General features: G+C 47.4%; 1 protein-coding gene across 2 annotated transcripts in view; it reads left to right on the top strand.

Annotated features, from left to right (window-relative positions):
- Window positions 1-608: 608 nt before the first annotated feature.
- The window catches only part of dag1 (dystroglycan 1), a 55848-nt gene continuing 28581 nt past the window's right edge, over window positions 609-27875 (top strand). Inside the window, exon 1 of one of the 2 annotated variants that reach the window (XM_031735717.2) lies at window positions 609-1178. The gene's annotated coding sequence lies outside the window, so the exon portion shown is untranslated. Of the gene's footprint in view, window positions 1179-20593; window positions 20613-27875 lie in introns of those variants that run through there. The other variant, XM_039612157.1, reaches the window with a different exon arrangement.

Raw genomic sequence — 27875 nt, 5'->3', positions numbered from 1 at the left:
AACTTGCTCACGTGTTGGTGTTCAGCAGGTTGGATCACAGTAACGCGCACATCCACAAAGCTGTGTCGCCTTGCTGTGTTTCAAAGGACAGACTTGAAAATCCTTTCACTGGTTTAAAAAGCACGAGCGGACCGAGTTACGTTTCAGATGTACTCGCACATTTCCCCAGGCTCAGTCTGCGCTCCCACACTGAGAACACAAACTTCCTGAACACCTGACGTCAGACTGTGGCTTTATTTGTTGTACATGTCTATTCTTTCTTGCTCTGTGATATATTAGATATGTGTTTACACATTTTAACTATTGGATGTTTGAATTAAGTTGTTCACTAGAATTTGGAGTCGCAGATCTTATTCATATTTGGATGTTGTACTTCAGCCTTTGACTGATTTGTAATTTTACTGATTAATAGCTGTTTGAAAAATGAAATGCAAACAAACTTTATTGGTATTTTATTTTGAAATCCAGTTCCTGTCTGGTGTATTTGTCTGGTAGATTTGCGTTGCACATACATTTGGCTTGAAAACTAAAGAACTAATTATAAAACACAGAATAATAATAATAAGTGCTGCCCCCGCGCGCAGGCCGCTGGTGGAGAGGTGGCGGCGCTGAGGCGAGGGTGGGGGCAGCTTGGAGGGTGGAGTAATTCAGAGAATGCGAGACACTGCCCTCCCTCCCTCTCTTCACTCCTCCTCCTCCGGGTGGAAATTCATCCTTCAGGCTGGGTAGCGGACATTTGTGAGGAGGACGTCGGGAGTGCGGGACGCGGAGACTCGGAGATCCACGGCGGCGGTGGCAGCAGAACTTCTACCGCCGGGTTTGGTGCTCTGCGGCTTCTGAGCTCTGCGCACAGCGATGTGATTTCCGTCTTGCGCTTTTCCGGTGGCTCTCAGCTCTTCTCGGTTCCTCGGATTTTTCCAGCTGCCGTGCCTCCCTCAGCTCCGGCGGTTCTACTCGGAGCTTTACGGACATCCGCCTCTGCTTCGTGTCCAACTTTGGAGACCTGACACCGACACACGGCCCGGTTCGTCCGCTGCACTCCGGAGTGAACGGGAAGGAGGTAACCGGAGCTCCCCGTCGCCTCCTCCGCCACCAGCTCCGGTGCGACCGCGGCGGCAGCAGCGGAGAGGGAAGCGGGATTAATGTCGGGAGGACCCGGACCCGCAGCAGCGCTCACGGTCAGTGTGTTCTCGGCTCTGTGCGTCACCGCGCGGCGGCTCGGCTCCCCGCCGGTGCTTCCGGTGTGTTTAAGTGTGAATATTGGTGCGTTCGGTGCGCGTCCGGTCGGTGAGCTGCGCTGTGAGCGGCTCCAGCACGCCCCGGAGCCCTGCGTGTCCTCCGTGTCCGCGGCTCGGGCTTCAGAACCGAACAGGTGCTTTTTAATTCGGGGGTTGGGGGGGGGGGGTGCCTCTTTCTAAAACGCCTCTCGGTCACACTCGGGCTTATTGTAGGCGTCATGTGTGGAACGCTGCCCCTGACGCGGACACGGCGCGGCAGTCAGGGGCAGCGTTCCTCGGACGCTCGGGCGGAGGCTGAGCGGCTCACTGACCCGCCGGCTCCTCCGGGCTCCCCTGCACCCTCCCCGGGCTCTCTCTCTCTCTCTGCTGGGCTGGAAGTTGGCCGAAGTGCACCAGGCGCGTGAAAACGTGCCGGGCGGCGTGGACGCAAACCTCCACCTCATCAGCAGCTCATCGGGACTGCGGGGTGAGCAGCGGGGGGAGAGGTGAGGAAGGTGCGCACCGCAGGGTGTTTTCGCCCAACTCTTCATCATTCCTCTCACGTTCTCTTCGCCATGGAGACGTTTGACAGTCTGCCGCGGCGCGGGGACGTCTCCTCTGACCGGGGACGGCGGGGGGAGGGGGAGTGAGGGGGGCTCACACACTGCTCCGGTTCAGTGTTGGTGTTGCTGGACTCATCAATCAGTCTGTTAATATTCACGTCGTTATGAAATAATCCTGATATCGGTCATTTTTAAAGCAGAAATTTCCTCCTGAAAACTGAATATTTTCCCTTTATATCTAAAAAGTGGCGCTTCCATGACGTCATTTTCTCACCGGTGAACGGTCTTCTGGTCCAAGCTGATCAGTGGCTGCAGTTTTCGTGAATTGCGTGAGGCGTGCAGAGGTTTTAGCCACAGGACGTGATTGGCTGCTTCACGCCAGCGGAGCAGGAACGCGTCCTTGTGCTGCTGCTGGACCCCGAGCGGCCCGGGCTCTGCACTCGGTGCACAGCGGGTTTATTTCAGACACTCTGCTGATCCAGGCTGACCTCTGATCAGCTCTGATCCTGCTCCAGTTATCTGTTAAACTTCTTCACTCTCAGCTTGTTTTCTTCATGTGTTTTTTTTTTTTTTTTTGGTCCAAAGTAATGTGGCCCCTCTGCTTCACGGGCCCTAAATAAATTAAGGGGCTGTGCTGTTCAGTAATGGGTAATTTGGAGGGTTTGAGTGGTCCCGTGGGTGCTATTACTCTCTGTCTGAAGCAGGAGCAGGCCTGGAGGTCCACCTGTTTTCCTATTACCACCAATGGAAGTAGATCAATACCTCCTCAGTACATCACCATGGATTCTATTCTCTTCTATTCTGTCGAGGCTTCAGTGACGTAAATCAGCCAGAGCTGCAGCTGAGCACACTGTGTGTGTGTGTGTGTGTGTGTGTGTGTGTGTGTGTGTGTGTGTGTGTGTGTGTGTGAGCAGGCGTCATGTTGATGGGGCTGGTGTGTTTTGTACACATGCTGACTTTAATCCTTCACATTGAGAACAATGTTTGTTTCCGTCTGAGAGCCGGAGCTGATCAGCGTCATGGTGGCGATGAGTGTGTGTGTTTCTACACCGGACTGTTAATTTGTTCACTGTGTGTGTGTGTGTGTGTGTGTGTGTGTGTGTGTGTGTGTTGACTCTGAGGTCCAGCTGTGAAAGTGTGTATGTGCCCGTCGTTTGCTGCTTTCCTTCCACGTGAGGCTGTTTTGTGGACACTGTGGATGAAAGTTGTTTTACTAGCCAGTCCCTGTAAATGTGTCTGTTAGACGCTGACTGAGCTCACAGTCACATTTTTAAATGTCTTGTTTTGTTTAGCAGTTTAACACCTGCTCACGATCGTATTAGACAAAGAAAAGTTGGAATATTGAACGTTTTCTCTGTGAAAAGGCTTCAGTTGGATTTCTGTAGCACTGCAACACTACAGCGAGAGCACGGGGGGTTTGTGCTGCGGGTCAGGACTTCATCAGGTTTAATACTTGATTCGTTTCCTCTTTCAAACATGAAGATGAAGTAGTGTGTAGAAACGTGGACATATCTGTGAAGATGATTGCAGAAGCTGGCTGTGGTTCTCCACCTTCGAAGGGTAGCGTTCCTGTGTTTCTGGCCCGAGAACGCCTCCGTGTCTCCCCAGGAGAGCTGAGGGAGGGCGGGGCGTCTCTGATGCCCGTGAAACCCCGATGCAGTTTTTGTGGGAGTAACGTAGTTTCTTTGGTCCTGGGCTCTGGTTGTTTGGGATTCGCACCCCAGACTGTTTCTCCCTGGCTCAAAGGAGCGCCACAGGCGTGTTTATCTACATGAAGCTTATGACAGCAGTTTTCTCTGGGTGTGTGTGGCTGCTTGCCCGTGTTGCTCACGTAGGAGGGGGTTGGGTTATCAGTGATTCGGCTGCTGTCGGGTTTGGTTTGGTTTAACTTCAAAAGAGGTCGTAGATGCTGATTTTTTTTTTTCATTCTTTTTTTTTCATTTTTACCAGTGACCTGCTGCTTGTTAGGAGGTCCAGATGTGGACACGTGGTGCTGTGTTGTTTCAAATGCAGTCAGATGTGAACATGTGAAAAAAGGGCAAACGTGCTCACCCAACTGTCCCCGAGCGAGAAAAGCTCTAAAAACCAGATTAGTGCTGCCGGCAGCTGCAGTAAATAACCTCGTCTTGTCTTCTGATGAGACGCCGCGCACTCTGAGCCGTCATCGGTTTGTCGGAGAGCTGCAGCGGCACGACGAGGTGAGAAACGTTTTGACGTCTCTGTCTGCAGTGGGGGAAAGATGCCTTTTCCTGCTCTCCAGCTGCTCCTCATCACGTTTTCTCTGCTTGTCCCGTAGTCGACATCTCTGCGCTGACCCGTAAGGGCGAGTGTTTGCCCTCGCCTCTGAAATGCCCCCCAGGCTTTGTTAAAAGACGTGTTTCGGGCTTAAGAGGTTTGAATGACCTCTCGGAGCTGCTCGTTGCGATGATGAGCCTAATAGATGTGGTGCAGGCTTCGTGTTTGGCCTGCTGTGTGCTGGCCCACTGAAACAAAGCCTGCGGGCCTGTCTTTGAGGTTTGGAAAGGAAACCTGGAATTCCACTTTGGGTTCTGGGCTCTACCCCCCCCAATGTGAGGCTTGCATAAGCAGTAATGTGCTGAGTAACTTCAGACCAAGGGGCAACCTCTGAAGCAGAGAAATGAAGGCAGTGTGCAAACTGCAGTTCCTCTAATGTTCTCCTGCAGCGAGCCAGTCTCTGTGGACTCCCGTGTTAAAACGTCCAACTTTACAGGAGGAATAAACATGTTTACAGCCTGCTTCAGCCTCTCTGGATAGCTTCTCCTTCATAACAGCTCTGAGTGGGGCCATCTCTTATTTTTATTTATAAGTCGTCCACTGCAGGAGCTCCCGACTGCTTTACGACCCCCTCCTGCGTCGCAGCTGCCCGGCATGGCGGTGCACGGGACGTTTATGCAAAGATAAACCTCGCAGCCTCATTTTTTTGTCTTTGTTTCTGTAAATCTGACAGCAGCGATGGTTTAGCCAAACAGAGTCAGTCACACTCCCCAGACACTCCTCCTCTTCCTCCTCTTCCTGCCTCTCTCGCAGCATTTCTTCTGTCTGAGCGAGTCCCCATCTCTGAAATCAATATCATCCAAAATAGGATCGAGTTCTCGTGTTATGAAAAGCCTTGTGCATCTACAGGATGATGAGTCTAATCTTTGGCTCACTGCTTTTCAAACTTTTGGGTTACGAGGAGGAAAGGGAAGATTGGGTTATTTTTTTCTATTTTTGAAGCTTTGGGTTGAAGGTAAAGAAAACAGGTGCATGCTGTGGAATAAGCCCACTTTATCACGTCGGGAGATGAGCTTGAGATCCTTCAGGCGCTTTCCCTCCTCTCCTCCTCAGCTCTCGTGGGCTAAAATAGGGGGATGAGGCATCCCGAGCGTTCCTGTGCCCACAGCTGACTACCGCTCTGTCGCTGTGAGTCATGCTCTCGCCACGACTCGAACACCACTTGTCGATGCGTGTTTGTCAGAACTCGAAAATAAAACGGTCATGAGATGTTTAAAGAGCCTTGCGGGCTTTAGGAGGTGTGGGACGGCGAGGGCTATTCTTAGCCTGAGATAACAACGGGGCTTTGGTTGGCGAGCAGATTGAGGGGTGCGAAGCGGCCGAGCGCTGCTGAACCAGGTTTCAGACACCGGCCTGCAACCCAACAGGCCTGCTTTGTCTTTAGCTGCTTCCTTTGTCATTAACAATCGCAGCTTTCATTCGGCGTAAGCGCTTTGTCGGGGTTACAGCGTTCAATGCAGATCCCGTCAGTCTGTCAGGGCTCACGGGGAGTTTCCTCCGTCTTCAGCTGCTGTTCTTCCCACGGACGGAAGATCATTGTGGTTAATTTAAGTCGCAGAGTGAGAAATTGGTGCTGTGTCAGTGACTGTAAAAGTTCACAGCCATTAGAGTTGACTTAAGACTTTTGGATATTTCCGAACGCTCGCTTGGAGTCACATCAACACCCCAATCAACACCTGTCAGCTTTAAATAATCAGCACTGGAGTTGCTGGAGTTCAGAGGCTGGAAGTCATTTCAGGCCGCAGCGCATTTTATTTCCTGCTTGCAGGATTAATTGATCCTGATGCCACTAATATCATCAGAGAGGAGCTGCAGTGGGGCAATGGTGGCAGAAGAACTCGTTTGTCCTTCCACGGCGAGCTCAGCTGTGCGGATGCTCGCTGACAAATGTCACACATGCTTCAAGTGAGGACCGTGTTGACCCGGCAACAGGAAGAATCCTCCTTATTTAGGACGGTGCGGCTGCATTGGGCCTCCCCCAGCCTCCTCCCTCAGGTCTTCTGGGGGCACATCGAGGTGTTCCCATCTCTCCAGTGTGTCCTGGGTCCGACCCAGCTGGACATATTTGAGCCCCCTCGATGCGACGTAGCAGCTTTGTGGTCCTCCTGAACGTCCGAGCTCCTCATCCCGTCTCTTGAGCCCAGATGTCGTTGAGAGGAGCGATATGTCTACCGCTCGGCTCCGCCTTTCATTCTCTACAACGCTGCCCAAAGCTTGTGGTCATACATCCGCGTAGGACTGCCTTCACACGCTGCTCTCGCTTCGCCATGGCGCATCGCTACAGCAGCCCTGAGATGCTTAAAGTCCTCCACTTAGGGCGGCCACCCCTCCTCCCACGCTACAACCACCACCTCGGGTTTGGAGGTGTTACCTCACATCGTAGTCAGGTCACACTTGGCTGGAAACCATGTTTCAATTACAGCTGAAATTCACAGTGACGATCTTGTTTCTGTTACTGTAGTTGCTTCACTTAAGCCCTGCATCCCCCTCCACGATCCTGCCACAGCTCACATTCATTTCCTGCTTTTCTTATTTGCTTTCGGTCAATTTGCAGTTTAAGTTCAAAGAAATTTACTGTTTTGTATTCATGATAAATCCAGGATTCTTCCCAAATCTGTGCATGTTTGTATAAAACAGCTGAGATCTAAATACAGAGCGTGTGGCGTGGAATCGATGAGCCTTACCTTTCAGACCTTTAGTTGTAAATAAGTGGCAGCGGCGCCGTCCGCAGATGAGTAAAATGTCCCCTGAAGCCTGTTTGTGTCACATGCACATGCGGCTGCACGGTGGCAGCTTCCTGCAATTCTGACATCGGCTGCTGCTGCAGAGGGAGACGGAAAGCAGAGCCGGTCACTATGAGCGATGCTCAGCGCGGCGCTCGGGCCTGTAGTCGCTGATATGGATCCATTTTAGAGCTCAGCAGGGGGTGGATGTCGTTCCTGTAGTGCCGCCTCGGCGCTCGTACCTGTGGAGCGCTGCTGTGGCTCATATTTGTTTGGATCAGCTGCCGACGCGCCTCATGAACATCAAAAGGTCAGAATTCCAGCTCCTCGTTACTTCCTTCTGTTTGCCCGGTTGCCGTGGCAGCAGCAGATATCCCAGCCCCCCCCTCCCCGTGTGTGCTCACATGTCACACTTCTGATTTGGGAGGAGAGAAAACAGGGTGGCAGTTCAGTAATTAGTTCTGGAGCATTAACTGCTTATCAGTGGGCGCTTTTATTAGCCCCCCTGTTTTGGCTGGTTAGCCTTCTGGACATGGAGCCAAATGGCGCTCCGAGTTGTCCGGTCGACCATGGAGGAATTCCTCCGCCGTGCCAGAACCCTCGGTGCCGGGAGAGGACCTAATTGTGATTCGACATCGATGTCGACACAGCGGCCACACGCTGCTGCGTGATTTTCACCGTCGAGATGGAGTCTGATTAGCTGAAATGTTTCCAGCGGAGAGCAGATAGAACCGGAGCCTGGGTGGTGCTGTTTGAATTGCTAGGTCATGGAAGCATTTTGTAACCATCAGGTCACGGTCGTCCCGTCTGCGGTTGGAGGCTGCTTTTTGTTTCACAGAACAAAAGATGTTAGATTTGAAATAAAGTCTAAAACACGATAGATTTGCTGTTTTTCTGGGTCCAAACTGATGAAAAGTCTTAAAGGCTGGGAGGACAATCATACACAAGCCCTCGGTGGCTTGGATGTCAACTGGAAACACCGACGGTTACATGAAATACTGGACAGTTTCACAGCGTGTTCATGTTGAGCAGTTTTTAAATCGATAAAGAAAGAAGAGTGTGGGAGATGCGGACCTCTGGCCCACACAGGCCAAAGGTTAATGCTTCAATATTAACTGGCCAGATGCACATGGACTCAGAATTCATATCATATTGAATATTTGTGGGTCATCTTCTGTCTTCCCTCAGTGGTGACCCATCTGGAGTTTGGATTTGGTTGGTGTCCAATCCTTTTGTAGGATGGATGGAATAATTTTATTTCCACCATGTAAACATAACTGAAAAAACAAACATTAAATTTTCAAGCAGAAGTTTACACATTTTCTGTTCCCACCCCCTTATTTCAGATTCCAGTATTTAGAAGTCAATATTCAGAATATGACATTATACAGTGCACACATGTTTAACTATATACAGGATACACTCATAAACTCAGCACCCTGTGGTTAACACCCACTATGTGTAATGTTTGAGATGTAATCTGGAATCTCATACTGTCGGGAGTTTTTCCTTTCCCCATTTGGGTCGTCCAAACAGAAGTTTCCAGACGTTAAAAGCAGCTCCAACCTGCGCTGCAGGTGTTTGGTCTGGTTTTAGCCTCATGCTAAATCAGCACATGTTCAGAAACTAGAGGAGCTTCCATTTCAGGTGAAGCCATCAGAAACGCTTTCATGGGAAGTTTGTGTAGTTTGTGGTCTGTGTCCACTCGCCCTGAGTCATAGATGGGACGCCACCTGGTGGATGTTTCCCCAGCGCTGCCGTCCAATGATGAAAGTTCACTTTAATAAAACCTGTTTGTAAAAGCGTTTCTTCATTTCTGCTCCTTCGTCTCCGCCGGTGATCTGCAGGTGTTCTGTTTCTTGGCGCGACATCGGTCAGATTTCCATTCTCAGGCTGCTGTTTAATGACGTGCAGTAGATCTCAGTCAGGTGCTGGAAACAGACTCACCTGTGTGGGCATGTTGATTGAGGAGTTCAGCTTCAGCCATGGAGACCTGCCCGTTAGCTGCGGGGGGAGGGGCATAAAAGTGCCAAGCAGACACAAATGTTTGAATGAACTCAGTTTCACTTTGTTGACGATGTCTGTGATAGCAACGCGTGGAAATAAAAAAAGATAAGCGCTTGTTTGCTTATCTCGTGTGTGGTGTTAAAAAAGAGACTGTTATCTGGCATGTGCTGCTGCTGCTGCTTTGGAGACGATTTGCATGCTTTATTATTAAAAATTAATGAGTGCGGTGCAAGTGTGAGAAGTGAAAGAGACTCGGGAACCAAAAAAATGACACATGAAGAGGAAAAGCAGCATTTTTCACATTTGTCTCCGGCGGTGGAAACGCATTTCCTCTGATGGATTTATGCTTCTTCTGCTGCTCATTTTTTTTCTGCTGCACTCCCTCTCAGAGCTTTTTTTATTAATATGAAAGCTGCACAAAATTAATATTTTGGACACAAAAGGAGATGGCCTGCTTTTAAAATGTCAGCTCATGTTTTTTTTAAACAAAGTTATCAGCAGAGATGGGAAACAAACGTCCAGTCGTTGGACGGTCGCACACTTTTTCCTTTTTTGGGATTTTTTTTATTTTAAAAACAACATCAGAGCGTCACGCCGAGTAACTGTGACATGTTTCTCTACACCAGCCGGGGATTCATTGATCAAACAACCAGGAGAGTCATCCATAATGGAAACGATCATTAGCTCCATCCCCGAATAAAAGATTTAGAAATGAGCTCCACCTCTGCGAGTTACAGCAGTAAGATGCTGATTACACACTGATGCATGATTAATGATGAGCTAATGACACAACGCGACTCACAGCGCGACCATTTCCCTTCATTGAGGTCGCTGACTTCAATTAAATTTGTCTGATTACACCTCAAATTTTGGCTTTAGTTTAAAAGACCTGTGTGTGTGTGTGTGTGTGTGTGTGTGTGTGTGTGTGTGTGTGTGTGTGTGTGTGTGTGTGTGTGTACTTGCATGTGTGTGTTGTTGACTCAGGCAAACAGCTCGGCCCTTCCACCTGGCCCGGAGCTTTTAAAGCATCAGTGACCGACAAATACAGCCGGCCGAGGAAATGAGACGTGAGAGAAGCTGACATGTTAAATCTAACAGTCAAACACCACCCGGCCGGCTTTACACCTGCCCGTCTGTGTGTGTGTGTGTGTGTGTGTGTGTGTGCAGTTGGTTTCGGAATAGGTGACTTTACTCCTGGCGTGAATTCAAACCTGTACACACTTGCATACATGCATGCACACGCACAGGAGTAAAAGACTCCAGACTGCAGGGATGCATTCCTGCAGGAGGAGAAGAAAGAGGAAGACGCAGCGTTTAAACGTCTGTTTGCGTGTTCTTCAGTTCCAGTGACGTTTGGATGAACATGTCAGTTAATTGGCTACAAACTCCTGGAAATGTTCAGCTCTCAGCAGAGAAAACTGAAAAAACATTAAAACGGGGACTTTTTTCACTGTTCATGAGATCTGTTGCTGGTTGTGTTCTTAATAATCACTTCAGCATTATTGCTATTAGTGCGTTAGTGCTGCAGTTAATGGTTCTAATGCTTAAGACTCAATTATTTCTCTCAGATAATCAGATTAAGCTCCCGGTGCCTGAGATCCTGATGATGTCTGATGATGGCTTCTTCTCTCTGATCAACAATCACAGCAAAGTCAGATTTATTCTTGGCAACAATACCGGAGTTAAAAACACTCCGAGAGAACAAAAGCTCTCACAGCTCGCCTCACAAACAACAGCAGTGCAGGCTGCAGTCATTAGTGCGCATTAAACATCTTTAATATTCACAAATGAGGCTGATGTGAGGAAACCTGATGGCCTGCTCAGTTACCAACATCAGCCACCAGCTTTTCTACTGATGGGTATCAAACACTGATTAAAGATTATAACTAAAAGATAAAGCTGTAAACTCACGCGGGCTGACGGCTCAGCCCGTCACAGGCATGATGGGTAATTCCTAACGTTTCCACAGATTGTATTAAACATCTGGACTGTGGTGTCAGTCTGCACCACAACAGGTGTGTCCACGCTGGCTGTCGGCTCTCTGCGCCCCCCCTAAAAGCTTTAAAATATTCAACATCTGAACAATGAGAGGTACACGACGGTCCCACAGCCTGCCTGATATCCTACTACGTTAAAGCAGCATGCAGCACCATTTTTCTTAGCTGGTATAAGAACTGTTCCTGTGATGAGCTGTGGGTGGACGCCAAAAGCAGAAGATCGAAGTTAGAAGCAGGAGCTTCCTCTGCAGGGCGTCTGGGCTCAGCCTCTGAGGTGAGGAGGCTGCTCCTCCACATCAAACAGATCCAGCTGTGGTGGGGCGTTTCAGGGATGTCCAACTGGGAACCTAAGGGCAGACTCAGGACACGCTGGAGAAGGTTATGGATCTTACCTGTGGATGGATTAACCAGGAGGGTGAACCCTTGTTGCTCTTTAAAATTGAAATGTTGCACATCGGCGTCCATTGCGGTTCCACCATCTCCTGAGTGTGACGCGGCGGCAGCCTGTGATGAATGAGCAGTTGCTGGTCTCAAACCAGTGAATCAATGGCTTCAAAGTTTTATTTTTGGCTAAATTGTTTTTTAACTTTATCAGGTGTTTTGATTTCTTTACAATCTGCTTTTGCGCATCTCCGTCAGTGAACGCCGCCGCCGCTGTAATAAAGCCTGATATTTCCTGGATGATCCACTTGTGTGATAAACATAAACTTGGCGGCGACTGCAGAGACATTGAGTTTCAGATAAATCCAGAAGCTTCCAGCTCTCTGTTAAAGGAGCGCTTCGCATTTCTGCAGCAGGAAGTAAACATGAAATGTGTCACGGCGGATGAATGCTCATCTCTGAGCCTATTTGCAGATTTGTGTAACGGATCAGGATGTCATGACTCACCCATTCATCCAGTTATTCGCCCTCCTTTTCATCCACCCACCCTCCCATCTATCCACACACTCATCCACCCATCAAGCCGTTTATTCTCCCCACCCATTCATCCGTCAATCTGTCTTTTATGACAGGCAGTCATTCAGGGGACGAGCGCTGCCGTCTGCCAGCTCGCTCTGATGATTCACGTCCTGGAGACGCCACAGTGGCAGTGCACAAGCTCGGCGCGTTTGTTGGCGGGCGGCTGGGATGGAGGAGGAATTTGGGAGTGACAGTGGCTGTAGTAATGGGATGAGCTGATTGATTAGGACTGCAGAAAGGCACGGCGGAGGGTGAGATGGTGAAGAAATGGGGTTAATAGAAAGACGTGGAGTGAGAGCGGCAGAGAAAATGAGCACAGAGGTGAAGGATGGGTGGAGGTGGTGACAGCAGGAGGATGGGCTAAGAAGGACGGGTGAGTCGAGGAAAATTACACGAGGGGGCAGATTATTGCCTCTGAGCGTCCTCCCAGCGCTGCGGACCTCAGGAGGACAGTATTGTTGATGTCGTTGACGCTTTAGAGCGTTGCACTCTGATTGGCCGATAGCCTTCAAGGGCAAAGGGACTGCAGTTGGAGCTCACACCCAAACTACCCGCTGTTCGCGACGTGGCGGCGGAGTCTTATCGACGCCTCACATCTGTCGTCTTTCAGAGAAAGTTTAAAGCAGTTTATCAGATCTAAGAATCATCTGAAGGCTGAAACCTTTGCTGGAGTTCAAACTCAAATATTTCAGTTTTCCTGAGAGGATGAGGCCAGCCGAGGGGGACGTCTCGGTTTATCGGGTTCTCACATTTGTTGACACCTGAATAAAGTTCAGGATGATGATGACTTTTGTCTGCAGCTGCTTGATCAGGTCATAAATCAAAATGCTTAAAATACATGAAGAGTTATTACATTAAACATCAGCAGTGAGCATTTTATGTTTGAATGTCGTTATCTTTAAATATTAATGAAATAAAAATAGAGCAGTGGGGGTTTGTTGTCCAATTCGGAGTTTTAGTTCTCGATGGTCAAAACAAAGCCGCACCTGCTGGTCTGGAAGTCTGTGGTTCACACGGGGGTGAAGACTCCTGCTCGCAGCAGAGACGGCGCTGAGGCCAACGGCCAACCGGCCTCTAATTTGTTTGTGACGCGGAGCGGAGTCAGACGACCCGAAGACTCTTTTAGTCATCTTGAATCAAAGTGAACCAAACAACAGGTCAGAGCTTATAGAGTGACAAAACTAAAGGAAAAGAGGTGCGTTTGATTTGTACACAACTAGCACAAAGGTTGGCTTCAGTGGAGGCTTTAGGAGGACGACAGGAGACGAGGGCGGTCCAGCTGCTTGTAGATGGTGATGTCTCTTTGTCTGTAAGGTTCGAGGGGGGTTATGAAACCTGTTCTCCATGATATGACGTGATTGTGGTATTAAATGGCGCCTTTACTGTCAATCTGCATCTTCTCAACTTGTTTTTAATGGCCTGGGCTCACGACCTTTGTTCAGGACGAGATGTTTCTTGTCGTCCTTTTTGGTTTCCTCCAGTTCAGAGAATTGGACACGGAGGAAGTCATATTTGGGAAGGAGTGTCCCACTCTAGACGATAACATTGTGTAGTCTTTTAAATATATGAAGTTATTGTGGCACTTATTAATCATTCAGAGTTCAAATACTCTGTTTGCTCATAACACAGATGTCTCGACTGTCACACTAAATAAACATTTATTGGTCCATTTTAGGTCTGAGTGCTTTACTGCTTGTGTTAACAATGATCAGTCATCTAAGAGTATTGCTCTGACTTTTAAGAATTATCTGTACTTATGAATTTAAATTTCACTCGTTTCCTTCTAAACACCTAAAAGAAGAATGTTGACTTAAAGAGGTGGAGCTGAAACACCTGCACTGACACTCAGTATAAACCAAAGAAGGATTATTTTGAATGGTGAATCATGCAAAGCTGCTCTGGGAGAGTCCAAGAATAAAATCATTCTTCTGACATGTTTCTGTATCAGTTTCAGACTCAAAGTTTTTGTATCCTGGCGTCACCAGTGTTGAATACTCAGAACCCAAAAAAGTCCCTCTCATATCATCCCGGGAATATTATCCCGGGAGGGTATTCCTATACTGAGGTTAACGACAGCTGTTGCTGGGGGGAACGGAGCCGGTAACGATAAAACTGGAGAGGAGAAACATGAGCGTGACCTCGGGATAACGGTGATGTTTAGCGTCACGTAAAGCAGCGAGCGCCGATTCTCCTGCACACATGTACATCCAACAATCGGCTGTCTGTGTGGAGGGACTGCCGGCAGCAGACGTACTGCTGCATGCAGAGATAGCTGCTCGCTCCTGCCCTAATGACTCCCCCTCTCTCTCGCCTGCTGAAGTGGGTCTCTTGAAGTGCAGTCCTGTACATCCCGATAGCACAGAGCAAACAATGGCTCTATTGGCCGTGCTAGCGAGGGCATTAGCATCTCAGAATAACAACAAGTCGAGAGAGGACGCGCCGGATGAATTACTGCACTTCAGAGAAAATCCTCGCCGTCTCTTCCTGCTCTGTGAACAAACACACCGCAGCCAAGCAGTCTTTGTCTTTACTTTTAAATTAAAGAGGGCAAAACAGATGCTGATTAGTTTTCTTTCCTGAGGATTGCACTTGGTATTCTTTTCTGCACAGAGGTGGATGTGGAGCAAAATTAGATCTGCTCCAAGTGCCAGAACTTTATTCATGCATGCATACCTGCTAAGTATGGAAAGCAAAAAGCAAGGGTTCATACAAACAAGCAGAACGTTTAAAAGTCTGTCTGGTTTCTTTGAGGGGGGGTTTGCATGCTTCACCGTGCGGCTGTGAGGTTTGTGGAGTTCATCCTGAACGTTCAAACAGAATTCATATCATTCCAGCCGAGCTGTGCTGATTACAGGCCCGGCTCTGCAGAGGCTCAACACCTGGTTTGAGGTGAACTTAAAGAGGAGCTCTGCCGTAAATCCACCTGATGTCTCAGGACTTAAACGCAGAGCAGATGACTGCAGAGCGCCTTCAAGTTTAGTTTTTCCTGGGATCTTAAAGCACTTTGAAGGTTCCAGAAATGTCACAGGCTGGTGTGTTTTTTGGAGGTTTTACTGTTATTTTTGTGCCTTCGCTGGTAATCATATATATATTTAGCCATTATCTAAGTGTTCATTTTCTGAATTTTATATAAAAGAAAGTCAATTGGTTGGTGTAAAATCCTCAGTACGTGCCCTCTGTGTGCAGAGGACTTACAGAAAGCCGAGCTGCAAAGACTCCATATCTCAGATCCTCCCAACTGTCACACTATAAGTGACTGAACCCAAATTACACTCCAATAACTTTGCAGACGGCACAAATTGCCGACTTTGAATGAAGCCAGCGTGAACGTCGTTGTTTTATGAAGCACTCTGCAGTTTTATGACTTGTTTTCTTCGAGCTGCAGGCAGCCGTCACCTACAGTTAAGAAACTCTTTGTGAAATTAGGTTTTCCCTTTTATTAAAAAGAGACGCATACAGCTCAGTTGGATTGGATTTAAAAAAGCTTCATTTTGTTGTTCACGTGGCAATCTGCAAACACAAACACCTGAAGTAAATACACGAGGGGGAGGGTCAAAATAGAAGAAAGAGCAGAAACAAAATGAAGGCAAAGATTTCAAACCCACCGACTGCGCATTTACTCTCATTTTAAAACGACTCATTTCCACCTCCGTGTTTTCTTCTTGGACCCTTCTAGAGCAGCTTTGCATGATTCACAGTTCAACATAATCCTTCTTTATCCTGTCCTGGTCATTCAGCCAATCACTTCATCCTCTGTCTGACCTTGTAAACATGCAAATATCTATTCAATTCAATTCAATTCAATTCAATTTTATTTATATAGCGCCAAATCACAACAAAAGTCGCCTCAAGGCGCTTTATATTGTACAGTAGATAGCACAATAATAAATACAGAGAAAAGCCCAACAATCATATGACCCCCTATGAGCAAGCACTTTGGCGACAGTGGGAAGGAAAACTCCCTTTAACAGGAAGAAACCTCCGGCAGAACCAGGCTCAGGGAGGGGCGGGGCCATCTGCTGTGATTGGTTGGGGTGAGAGAAGGAAGACAGGATAAAGACATGCTGTGGAAGAGAGACAGAGATTAATAACAGGTATGATTCGTCCTTGATGACATCACGCAGAGCCAAGCGTAGAAAAAAAAACTGCTAATCTGTCTGAGGGTTTCAGTGACGTCATTATTAGAAACGTTGGCTGTGTTTAATATGAGCAGCAGGTATTTGACATGTGTGAAATGTGAGAGTAGACCTCTGCATTTAGTCTGCCACCAAACATGCCAAGCATCATTTACATCCTGAATTCTGCTCTGTAAAAACAAACTGCTGAGGTTTTAGAAAACTACTTTCTCTTATCATTCAAAGCTTAAAAAGAAAGAGCACCACCCAAAAAATTAAGTCAAATGACTGCAAATTGCAGCTGGCTCCAGCTCGTATGTCTTTGAACTGAGGAAGTCATCGTTCGAGAGCCCAGCTGCTCGGCCGTCGCCGCTATGTTTTTAGCTCGAACTCGAGCAAAGGTTCCAACCTGCGGTAAAGAATAGATGAGCTTGAGTCTGTCGTCATGCACCTGGAGCATTTAAAGTCCTGCTGCGTCCGCTGTGAGTGACTCTGCGAGTCATCCTTTAACTCGGTCATTACTTTTGGGAAGTGGGCAGAAATGGCAGATCTGGTGAATCGGGCGGCCGGTGAGCTACGATTGTTTTAATGTGGCCAAAAAAACTGACGAGGTGGATTCTGGCACACATCTCGGTTCACTCATTTCCTGCTGTTCTCCCTCAGGAAGCTCAGGACGTCACAGTAGATTAACCCGGTGTGTGACGGGAAGCTCGGGCACACCCAGTAATGAATGTGAAAGCAGGCTTGATTTAGACCTGCTCCCACGTTCTTCCTTTGGTACACAGGAGATGCAGTGATTTCATTTCAAGACTCTGCAGCTTTTTGGAGTTTCTTGTTTTGACTCTTTTACTGTTATTCCATCTTCTCCAAGTCAGTCTGGTGCTGCTACACGCAGGCCTTCAGCTGCTGCCATTACAAACTCTGCCTTCTTTCTTTTCCCTTTTTTCTGCAGAGCATCGAAATCTCCTGATGTTCAGGCTTGAGCCTTCAACCTTTCAGTCAGTGCCAGGCGCTGCCTTCTCCGCGTCCTTCCCTTTAATGTTATCACTTTCTCCTGTTTGTGGGCGCTTATTACTCTTTATTTTTTTGATAACACAAGTGCAGCGTCACCTTCACAGAACCTTCTGCGGCACAGTGCTCTTAAATCAAAGCACGCCGAAAGTCTGCAGAGAAGATCACATTTTAATTGACTGATTAGCATCAAAGAGGCTTTTTTTTTCACTTCACACAGAAACTGCACAAAGACCGAAGTTGTTGATGTGATCCACAGACCAAAGTAGAGACAGAAGAGCAGAATAACCAAATTACCAACCTTGAATTGTATGTTTTTAGTTTTTACCTGCACGTCAAAGTTTCGAGTCTTGAGCCTTTGTGTTGTAAGTCTCTGACCGTCTTTCTTTTCCTCTTTAATATTCGGGCGTTTTCAGAGACGAGCTGTGCTCTCACACCTCCTCTAACCTGGGCGATCGTGGCTCAAGAGTTGGGAGGTCGCCTTGTAATTGGAAGGTTACCGGTTCGAGCCCCGGCTCGGACAGTCTCGGTCGTTGTGTCCTTGGGCAAGACACTTCACCCGTTGCCTACTGGTGGTGGTCAGAGGGTCCGGTGGTGCCAGTGTCTGGCAGCCTCGCCTCTGTCAGTGCGCCCCAGGGTGGCTGTGGCTACAATGTAGCTTGCCATCACCAGTGTGTGAATGTGTGTGTGAATGGGTGGGTGACTGGATATGTAAAGCGCTTTGGGGTCCTTAGGGACTAGAAAAGCGCTATATAAATACAGGCCATTTACCATTTACCATTTAGCGGCGTGCAGTCACGGCAGTATCGGTGCCGATGGCGTGTTCTCCTCGGTAAAAATAAGCCACGCTGTCTGAACACTCACAGACTCCGTGTTCTGTTACATGTTGTCATTTGCAACAGTTTAGAGGGATTTCAGGTTTGATTCCTTGTGACATTTACCTAAATCCGTCCGCGGCAGAGCGTCCGTAACATCCACCACTGAGAGGAAAAACAAAAATGGAGTGATAAATATCAGCTGGCTGTCTCGCTCCATTGGGCTGAGATAAATTTAGTAGACGGGGGGCATCTTTAACCTGGCAAAAAATAAAAATCTGCACCGTGGTGACTTTAAAACCCTGCCAGCCAGTTGGAGGTCACATTGCTCGGGCTGTAAGGCTATCAGCCGTGGCCTGCTATTATCATAGAGATAAAGAATGGGGCCTCGAAGCTGAGACGTCTGCAGTGACCGTGGAGGGAGAGAGGGGAAGGGAGGTGAACGAAGATACCGTCTGGCTGCAGTGAATTATGTCCTTTGCAAAAACAAAAAAACTTACCGGCTGGCAGAAATGTGAGTTAGTGGGCGAGCGAGCAGTGTATCGCTCAGAGTACAACGAGCTGCACTCGTGAGTGACTCAGTAACACGCTGACAGGCTGATGGAGTGAATGAGTTACTTGAAAGCTTCCAGCAGATTGAACAAATTAATAAATGCTATTGATCACCGACCTGCTGACTGCTGCCGTTGATTGACAGAAAAGTCGATTTTTGATTGATTTCTTGTTGTTTTTGGACACAACTCACATTTCTCTGGTATACACTGAAACATTAAAGCCACCTGCTTCATGTTGTCTAGAAACCAAACGACCTCTGACCCGCTAGGCGTGGACTCGGGGCCTCTGCACCAGAGGCAGGAGGGCTGGGTGGTTGGACAAATGTGCCTGCTATCGTTGTTTCCCAATAAATAATTAAGTTCCTCATTTGGTGGATGAACTCCAGCTCCACCATCTTGGACTGCTGCTGGGAGCACTGGCGACTTCTCCTAGCAGAAACAAGTCTCCACCTGCTAGAGGTTCTGGTTCAATTTGGCAGAGGGTCTCCACAGCAGAACCGGGACTAATGTTGGCCCCTGCAGTCCAAGACGGTGGAGCTGGAGTTTGTCCTGCAGTTGGACGAGAGACTGGAAACAGCTGAATGGCACTGAGGAGAGCCCCGAACGGTGACCTGAACATGGAAGCATGATGGGAAGGATTGGTGCTAGCTGGCTCGCAGCTTTAAAAATAAGTCAAATCAAATCAAATGGTTCTTGTAATAATTCTAGCGAGCTTTGGTGGAGCCTCTGTTAGGTAAGCCATCTGCGCGTGGCTAGCTCTGATCATTAACAGCTTATGTTATGTTTGCACATCGAGGGGCTGCAAGGCCACCTTCATATTAAAGCTTCTTTTACCAGTTTGACTTTTAGCAGTTTTTCCAGTTTAGAGCATAAAGTATTCAGGTCTCCATGAATATTCAGTGAAATCTCCAAATATGGGATAAAGTTGTTGTCGTCTTCTGGTTATTATTGTTGTGTCAGCAGTTGCTGGTGTGATGCTGGGCGACTGAAACATTTGAGCATAATGCTGGACTCTAATTTCTAATGGATCCTTTGGGTTGTTTTTGGCATGGACTGGTTGATGATCCATCCTGTGGTTGCATGAACACATTGGTATTTGGAGATTTGGAACACCTCGATCTTTGACCAACAGGTGGACGGTGACACAGGCGGTCTGCTAGCTTCGCCTGAATGGACCTCTGGTCTGTGTTTGTGCTGTTGGAGCATTTTTGATGACATCATCTGACCAATAATATGGCTGCTGTGAGGTCACTGTACTAACAGGAGTCTGAGCTCCAGTTTTGGTGAATAAAATTCATATTTTTGTATGTTACTGAGAAAAAATTAGCAGGCATCTGTAACATGGTCCTGGTATTTATGTGTGCATTGCAACAAGAACACCGATGCTTAGTCCTTCACATCAGTGGCTGTTGGCAAAGAACTCTTTCCAAGGTTAAAGTGACCTCCTTAACTCTGGCATCAAGTGTGTCTGCAAACAGGAGCTGCTAGCAGAAACTGTTATTGTTGCCATTTAACATAATGTAACCATACACAGGCAAAGAAAATGGGAGGAGTTAAGCTGCAGGAACATCATTCTGCCTCTGTGCATGCCCAAAGGCATTATGGGAAGTGCAGAAGAGTAATAATAGGAGTGTCAAAGATCTGTTGATATAAAGTGACACGCTCTGCTTGCTGGTCAAACACGGATGTTTTCCCTGCGTTTGCAGGCCTGTGTGGTAATAAAAGCAGATTTTTAAATTGTCTCTCGGTGCAAAAACGTGCAGCTCGTTCTGTAAGTAACAATGCACGGCACGCTTGGCTAATAATACTCGTGTAAATAAAGAGAGAAGAGGGGAACAGCCCGGGGGTTTACATGAGTGTGTATGCAGCAGGCTGGCTGTCTGCGCTGCTGCCTGTGTATTTATAACTCGGCAGTAGAAGCCAGATAGGACAGGCACGGAGATGAGAATTGATGACCTGCATCAGCTGGGGATGGGAGGAGATTCCTATCACTGCAAACTCATCCCACACTGATGCAGGTAACCACACAAACATGCCGTGTGAGCGGACACCGATGGCGTACACACAGGAAATGCGGGAAACGCTGTGGCTGCTGCAGTAAGGAGGTCACTGCGGTGTGTGTGGAAACGAGAGCTGTATCGTCAGACGTGTACCTGCTCACAGCTGACCCAGATTAGGCCCGTTTTATGTTGGCGGAGGAGCAAGGAGACATGTTTGCAGCGTGGAGCTAAATGGAGCCTGTCAGAGGCGTGAAGCACCCGAGGGCTCGTCGGTTTGGGAGTCCACCGTGTACCTGACCCGTTTTAACTAACCCAGAAAGAAAGTAGAGCCTCGTACATCAAATTATGTTTACAGGTAAATATGTTAATACCTCCTTTAGCTGGTCACTGGGTTTAACTAGCTGACAGCCAGTGAACTTTCAAAATAAGAGCAAGAAAATCTTTTTCAAAGTAAACTTCGGTGCAAACATCTCGAACATCACAAGGTTTTTTTTAATCATTTTGTTTGTTTCCTCCCATCGTTTCTCTGCAGATCCTGACCTTCAGCTCGAGGTTTCTTCCTGTTAAAAGGGAGTTTTTCCTTCCCACTGTCGCCAAAGTGCTTGCTCATAGGGGGTCATATGATTGTTGGGTCTTTCTCTGTATGTATTATTGTAGGGTCTACCTTACAATATAAAACGGTGAGTGTTGTTGTGATTTAAATTGAAAAATAGGTGTTAGATGATGTCAGCTGTTTAATGTCTGATCCGTAGAAACCAAAGAAAACGAGGTCCTTGTCGCTGACCTGCAGAGCTGTTGTCCCTCTGCAGTAAAAGCCTCGCCTCCGGGAGGCGTAGTGCGTCCAGTGAGTGCTTTTGTTTAGTCTGCGTGCAGCAGGAAAGTTTGTTAGTTATTACTTTAATGATGCAATCTGTATGATTCCTCTGAAAAACAGATCATTTGGCAAATTAGAGCAAATTAAGACCTGCTGCGTCGTGTGCTGATTGCCTCTGTTTTCTTATAGAAGAGCAGCCTGAGACGTTTACAGTCAGCCCTGGATGAATGACTCCCTCTAAAGGTTGCACTAAATTCATAATCCATAGGTCTTCTTCAGTCAGTTTTCCTCAGACTTTTGGACGCATTAATCTGTCGACTGTACGACAAATAACAGTTACTGTTTCTGGGAGTGTGAGTCGCACCGTTTCATCTGTGAGCGTGCACTCCAGAACCTTCTCCTGTAACATGATTCATCTCAGAAAAATAAAGTGCCTGCGATTATTCATCCGACTAAAATAGCTGAGTGGATTGTTTTTCTGAATGACGAGTGAAGGTCAGACAGCTGGTCCACAGTAGTGCAGTGGTATTTAAAGTCGTTGTTCCTGGAGTTTGTTTAACAGTGAAGAAGAAGAAGAGCTTCCACACGGCTTCCTTTAACCTCTGACTCACTTTAAGGCTAAAAATAGTCGCCGTTGGCTTGTTTACTCGTGCCAGAGCTGTCGAAGGGAAAGAAAGCCCAGCGCGTTTAGAGGGAGCTGGATGGCACCTGGGAGGGAAAGTTCATGGATTGAAGCACACCCACGGATTAAAGAGTGCAGATTAGCCAGGCTCTGTGTGTGTGTGTGTGTGTGTGTGTGTGTGTGTGTGTGTGTGTGTGTGTGTGTGTGGCATATATAAAGTCTTGTGTTACCCAGCTGTCATTTTCAGTCAAGCTAGCAACAGTAGCCAGCTGTCTCTCTCTCACACACACAGCTGTCGGTGTATCTCAGCTCTTTGCTGGTGGTCTCAGCATGACCAGGAACACACACACACACACACACACACACACACACACACACACACACACACACACACACACACACACACACACACACAAACACGAGCTCCTGAACATTGAGGTTTTATTTTTTTAGCTTTAATGATGTAAAAATGATCCTCGTCCTCTCTGTCCGACAGCTCTGGCTCGTTGGGGCTTGTCATTAAATCTCTCTGATCTTCTCCGAGGATTTCTGGTCCGTCTGACCTGCGCGTTGGATTTTGTTTCCCCCTCATGGATCAGTCGCGCTTCCTTCTCCATAGCCGTTATCACACGTTGCACTGCAGTCCTGAGTCTTTTCACAGTTACGTATGAATTCTGTGTTTCGCAGTCGATGCTGCTTCAGATCCAGGTTAGTTTGTACGTGTAAAAGCAGGGAGGCAAGCAGAAGCCCACAAACTGTGATGACCCTGCAGCTCTGATGCAGCAGCAGTGAATCTCCATCCATCAGGCAGGAGGGTGAGATCTGCAGGAGTGATCCCGACTCTTTGATTTATTTGCCTGTAAAAGTCGTACGAACATGTAAAACATTGAAATGCAGCTGCTGATTGTTTTCACTCTGTCACTTCAGCTGTGAACACGTCTGATGTTTGATGGACTTTAACTTCACGCTGGACTGTGTTGCTAATATGATCCAGCTGAGCTCTGTCCAGGTAGCTCCCTCACCTGAACCTAATGCAGCGTTTCCTGCAGCGTGACACGGACGGTTTCCCAAAAATATCCCAAAGACTCAAGTTTATGTGTGAATATGGCTCAAATCCAACTTTGGGCCGTTCATTCGTCGAGCTTATTATTAGAAACTTTGTTGGTGTCTAACATGAACATCCGCCGCCGGAGCAGGAGATGCATGACAGGAAATCAGGAGAGCAGGATGGATCTGCTTCAGAATCGCAGCAGAAGCAGACTGAATGTTAACAAGAGAGGAAGGTGTGCGAGAGGAAACACAACTCCAGAGGTGTAATGGGAGTGAAATGTAATTACTCTTCCTCCTACACATTCTTTAACAATGATTATATTTCCCCTCTCTGCCCGTCTTTCTCTCTGATTGTTAATTCTTTCATATTTCACTTTGCAGCCGCTGCACTGTTATAATTAGCTTACGGAGATGTGCAAAGCATTGCCGCATCTTCCCTTTATGAGCCGTTAGCCTCATCACACACACACGCTCTCTCTCTCCGTCCAAAGCCTATGAGCTTTGTAAGCGGGCGAGCGAAAGCGCTGATGCTCCGGCGTTGCAAAAACACGACTCTAATCAAAGTGGACGTGTGTTTGGCTGCGTTCGCAAAAGAATTCCCAGGATTCTTCCCGCTGGGTTCCTTCTCAGTTATTTATTTATTTCCAGCTTCGCCTCAAATTAAATCCTCATTTTGACAAAGTTGAAGCACGCCGAGGCCTCGGAGGGACGGGCGGGGGACGGCGTCGTACCCTCTGCATCATATGGACCCCGGGAAGTCGGTGTGGTCCCTTCATCTGGGCAAAGGTCACGCTGAGGTTTCATTTCTGTTCTGATGAGACCAGAAGGCGGATGTTTTGACGATAGGCGGTGGAAGATCTTGTTTTCCTCGACAGGATCATTTGATGTTGGAGGATCTTGTTGTTGGAGATAATAAATGGCACTCCGCACGCTGCAGGTCGCCCGCCCACGTATCTCCAGAGGTTCCTTGGGTGTGTTTGTGGAGAGCTGGGAGGTCCGGAAAAGCAGCCCCTCCCTCGGCTGTCTTGTTTGTGCACGACGTCCTTCATGGCATGCACGCTGGCACGAATCTGTTGAAGCAGTAAATTCTGCTTCAGCCACAGTTTCCACTAAACCCACAAACGACACATCGATTTCACGTTACCGGCTCCAGTTTCTTTTACATATGCATGCACATCTGTGCAGACATCTGCGCCCTGCACACTGGCTGCAGTGCGCTGGCTTCAGGATGGATCGCGTTCGCGTCTGGCCCCGCCCGTCGCCCGCTGTTTTCTTGTCCTTCTGTCCTGTTGTTCCCGCTCGCTCTCAGAACTCTTGTTTTATGAGGCAGGTTCACATCTGCTTCCACACGTGGACATTCAGCGACTCGCATATCAAAGCCGGTGTGGCCGAGGAGCGGCCGGAAATTTCCGTAGGGAGTTGTTATTCCTGTCGGTTGGATTTGTGCTTGTTGTTCTCATTTCTCAGAATTTAGTGTTTTTAAAAATCTGTTTGTTGTTGAAACGGCGCTCTGACTCCCACAGCTCCGCTCTGATCTCCTCTGTGTCATGACACAAACTTATTTATTTATTGTGGAATTAATACATTTAATTCATTCGCAGCTCTCAGTGGTGCAGTTGGGGGATCTTTGGTAAAGCTGCTTTATCATGTATAATCATTTCATAAGTACTTTTTAACCTCTAACATCTGTTTTCTTAAACTCTGCTCACACAACTCATTTAACAACAACAAAAAATGAAATCATCATAAAAAGATTTTTAAAGGAAACCAACTCTGTGAGATTAGAGCTGCCGAAACTGGAATGTTTTCTGATTTCTTTGTCGTCAGGCACATTAAACTGAATTTTGTGGGGTTTTACTGAACACTGATGTCTGTGCTGAGCGTTTTGGCTTTTTGTTTTACTCTAAGTGGGACTTCCAAGTGTCAACAAAAGACCCAAAACTACGGTGGCCCTGAGAGGTCAAATGGACTGAAACTTAAGATAACACCAACAATAAGAAAAATGCCGCAAAAGCACAAAAAAAACCACAACAGAAACACTAAAAATGAAAATAGAAATGGGAAAAAACAGATTTCCAAAAGCACAAGGGAAGTGTTTCTGGGGAGACAATAACCCGACGGACCAGTTGCAGGAACCAAAATATGCTAATATTTAATAAATATGCAGGACCTGAATTGCACTTAAAAGATGTGGAGGGTCTAAGTGTGTTAGCCTGACTATTAGCCTAAAAATCCATCATCAGTATTATATGAATCATGAGATTAAAACACACTCAGCTAGCATATTTTGTTTCCTGCAACTGGTCCGTCGGGTTATTGTCTCCCCAGAAACACTTCCCTTGTGCTTTTGGAAATCTGTTTTTCCTGTTTCCGTTGTGTTTTGTGTCCATTTGTGCCATTTTTCTTATTGCTGGTGGGTTTTTTTGTTTTTGTTTGTTTGTTTGTTTGTTTGTTTGTTTTTTTGCCTGTCCCGTTTGGATCTTTAGCCATCAGAACTGTTGTCTGACGTGACAGACGTGACAGACATGTTTGGGGGATAGGACAGGGAGAAGGAAGGAAACAAAAAAAGAGCAACATAATAAATACAACACCATCACAATAAACTAGCTAACAGTAGACAACAGTAGATACTAAATATTAAATGTTATTGTGCAGCATGCAGGACCAACAGCGCACAATGTGCTTTGAGGTAGCAGCCAAGAAAGGTGTAGTTTGTGTCGGTGAACACCCGTGTGCACACCTGTGTGGATCAGCACACTATGTAACGATCTGCTAGGGAGTGTGGGGGGCCATAGCCCCGTCCCCCAGGGCATGAAGCAGGTATGGAGGAGATCCAGGCCCCAGACATCCAGAGGCCCCAGAGTACAAGGACCCAAGGAGGACCACCAAAGGGGCAACCATGCCACCCTCCTGGGAAGAGCTGAGGACAGCCCCAGGCGAGGGGTCACCTTGCTGGTGTTTTCTTAAGTTGCAGTTCATTTGGCCTCTCAGGGCCACCGTACAAAACTCTCAGCTGAGACAGTAAACCCATCAGGAAAGTGTTTTTAAACTTGGAAAGTTTGGCTCTTTTTCTCATAGACTTTTATACAATCACTGCTTTTTGCAACCAGCAGAGTCGCCCCCTGCTGGCCATTTGGAATAATTCTGGTCTATTCTAGCTTGCAGCATTGACCTTTGACATTCAGGTCATTCCATATAAATCTGATCAATTTCCCCATCAGCTGATTGTTTCGTACAGTAACTTTAATCTTTTTAATGTAGCCATGCAAAACTTCTCTGCTCCTCTGGGTGGAGCTTATTCAAAAAACGACCGACCCGTGATACTGACGCTCACCGCTGAGCACACAAACAAAACTATGCCAACAAACTCTGTCACAATTTCACTGTGTGAAATTACAGTTTAGATCAAAGTGTTTGAAGTCATGAGGCCGTAAAAATGCTGGATAAATTAATACGTGTGAAATTTAGACCTTGTGAAATTTGACATACCGTGAATTAAATAAAGATGCTAACGTTATTGATACTCGGCTGATTCTGAGGGTTTAGATGGCCTCTTGTTTTTCATGATTGAGACGTAGCTGCAAGTCTTTGGTTCTGCAGCTGTGTTTTGTACACCCGTCATCCACCCCGACCACCTGCTGATGGAGTTTTGAATGCAGTTTTTCAGACTTGCTGCGGAAGTTTGTTTTCTCACACTTTCTGTTGGTTTTGTGGGTTTGTTGGGAGAGTTTTCGGGCCGAGCTGGTCAGCGCTGACACTGCACACAGACGTGCTCCTCGCCGCCTTATGTTCTCGCAGATGGCCCATCGGCTCGCCTTTAGCAGCAGCTAACGGTGAAGCGGCCCGGAGGGTGGATTTGCATTTCTATTATTCTGTAGCTGGAGCTTCTTCCTCTTGTTCCAGTTGGAGGCAAGCTAATTACAAATGTAATTACGAGTGGGAACGTGGATTAATTTGAATGCTTTTTACAGCAGATTTTAGAGGAAGTGCAGATTGTTGAGTCACCGAGGTCCCCGTTTGGCTCTCGATGCTTCCGCTTTTGAAACTCATCCATAAGTCGCCAATAATGAGGCCTAAATTATCACAAAGAGACACGCGTCCCCCTCTCTCTCTCCCCCACGCTGTAACAGAACAATGTGGACTCCTTACATCCTCACACCGGAAGAATAAGCTGCCTCTGTTTACACGCTGCAGATCAGGCTGGATGAAAGAAGCGCTTAAATAGCTGAAATGTGCCTAATCTCCGTGCTAAATATCCAAATCTCATTGTAAAGGGAAACCACGCCGTAATCCAGAGTTTCACTGGGCGCAAACATAACCTGTAGTCTCGTCCCGAGGGAGCTTTACCCGCCGCTTGGTGTGTTGTATCAGTGGGATGCAGAGGCGGGGGGGGGCGTTGAATGGTGGGAATATTTGCGTCCCGCAATGGCGTCAGTGTCACCTGTCAGTCTGGGAGCTTCCTCAGGAAGGTGACCATTTTTAGAGGCTCTCCCTCTCGTTCTGTTTATCACGCTGCTCTCGTCCTGTCTGTGCTAATAATAGAGGCATCAGCTGTGACTTTGGGGGATTGAAAGGTGACGGGAAGGAGGGAGGGAGGGAGGCAAATGGACATGGAATGAGGAAGAGACGAGAAGAATTTAAAGTGCCACTGAAGTGCTAATGTTTCACCGCAGCTAAGACGCCCGGCTCTCCGATTAGGTGCCACAGAGGGATGCCTTTCCTCTAATTGGCCCCTGTGTGGCGTTTCTGTGTGCTCATTGGTTGCTCCGGGAATTTCCAACGAAGGAATGTCCTCTCAGGTTCAGACAGGAAAGTTAAGACTTCATGTTTGGAGACGATTCAAAGTACGAGCCGCCACACGGGGACCAAAGTCGGTTTTATTAATGACGACAGTATGAAGACAACCGGTGCAGGTTCACATCTGTTTACAGCAGATTGATACAAATTAGTGGCTCTTATTTTCAGTTCTTCCTTTAATTTTTATTTGAATAGTGCCTAACCCTCCCACCCACCCTAACCTTAACATGCAATGACACTGCGATCGTCATGGCGCCGACACTGGTGGGAAAACAAACTCAAACACAATAGATGTCGTAAAATGTGCAAAACAGAAGCTTTGGGATCCCAATAAA

Source organism: Oreochromis aureus, linkage group 5 (assembly GCF_013358895.1).
Source record: "Oreochromis aureus strain Israel breed Guangdong linkage group 5, ZZ_aureus, whole genome shotgun sequence".
NCBI classification, from domain to species: Eukaryota; Metazoa; Chordata; class Actinopteri; order Cichliformes; family Cichlidae; genus Oreochromis; species Oreochromis aureus.
This window is presented reverse-complemented; position numbering and strand designations above follow the sequence as displayed.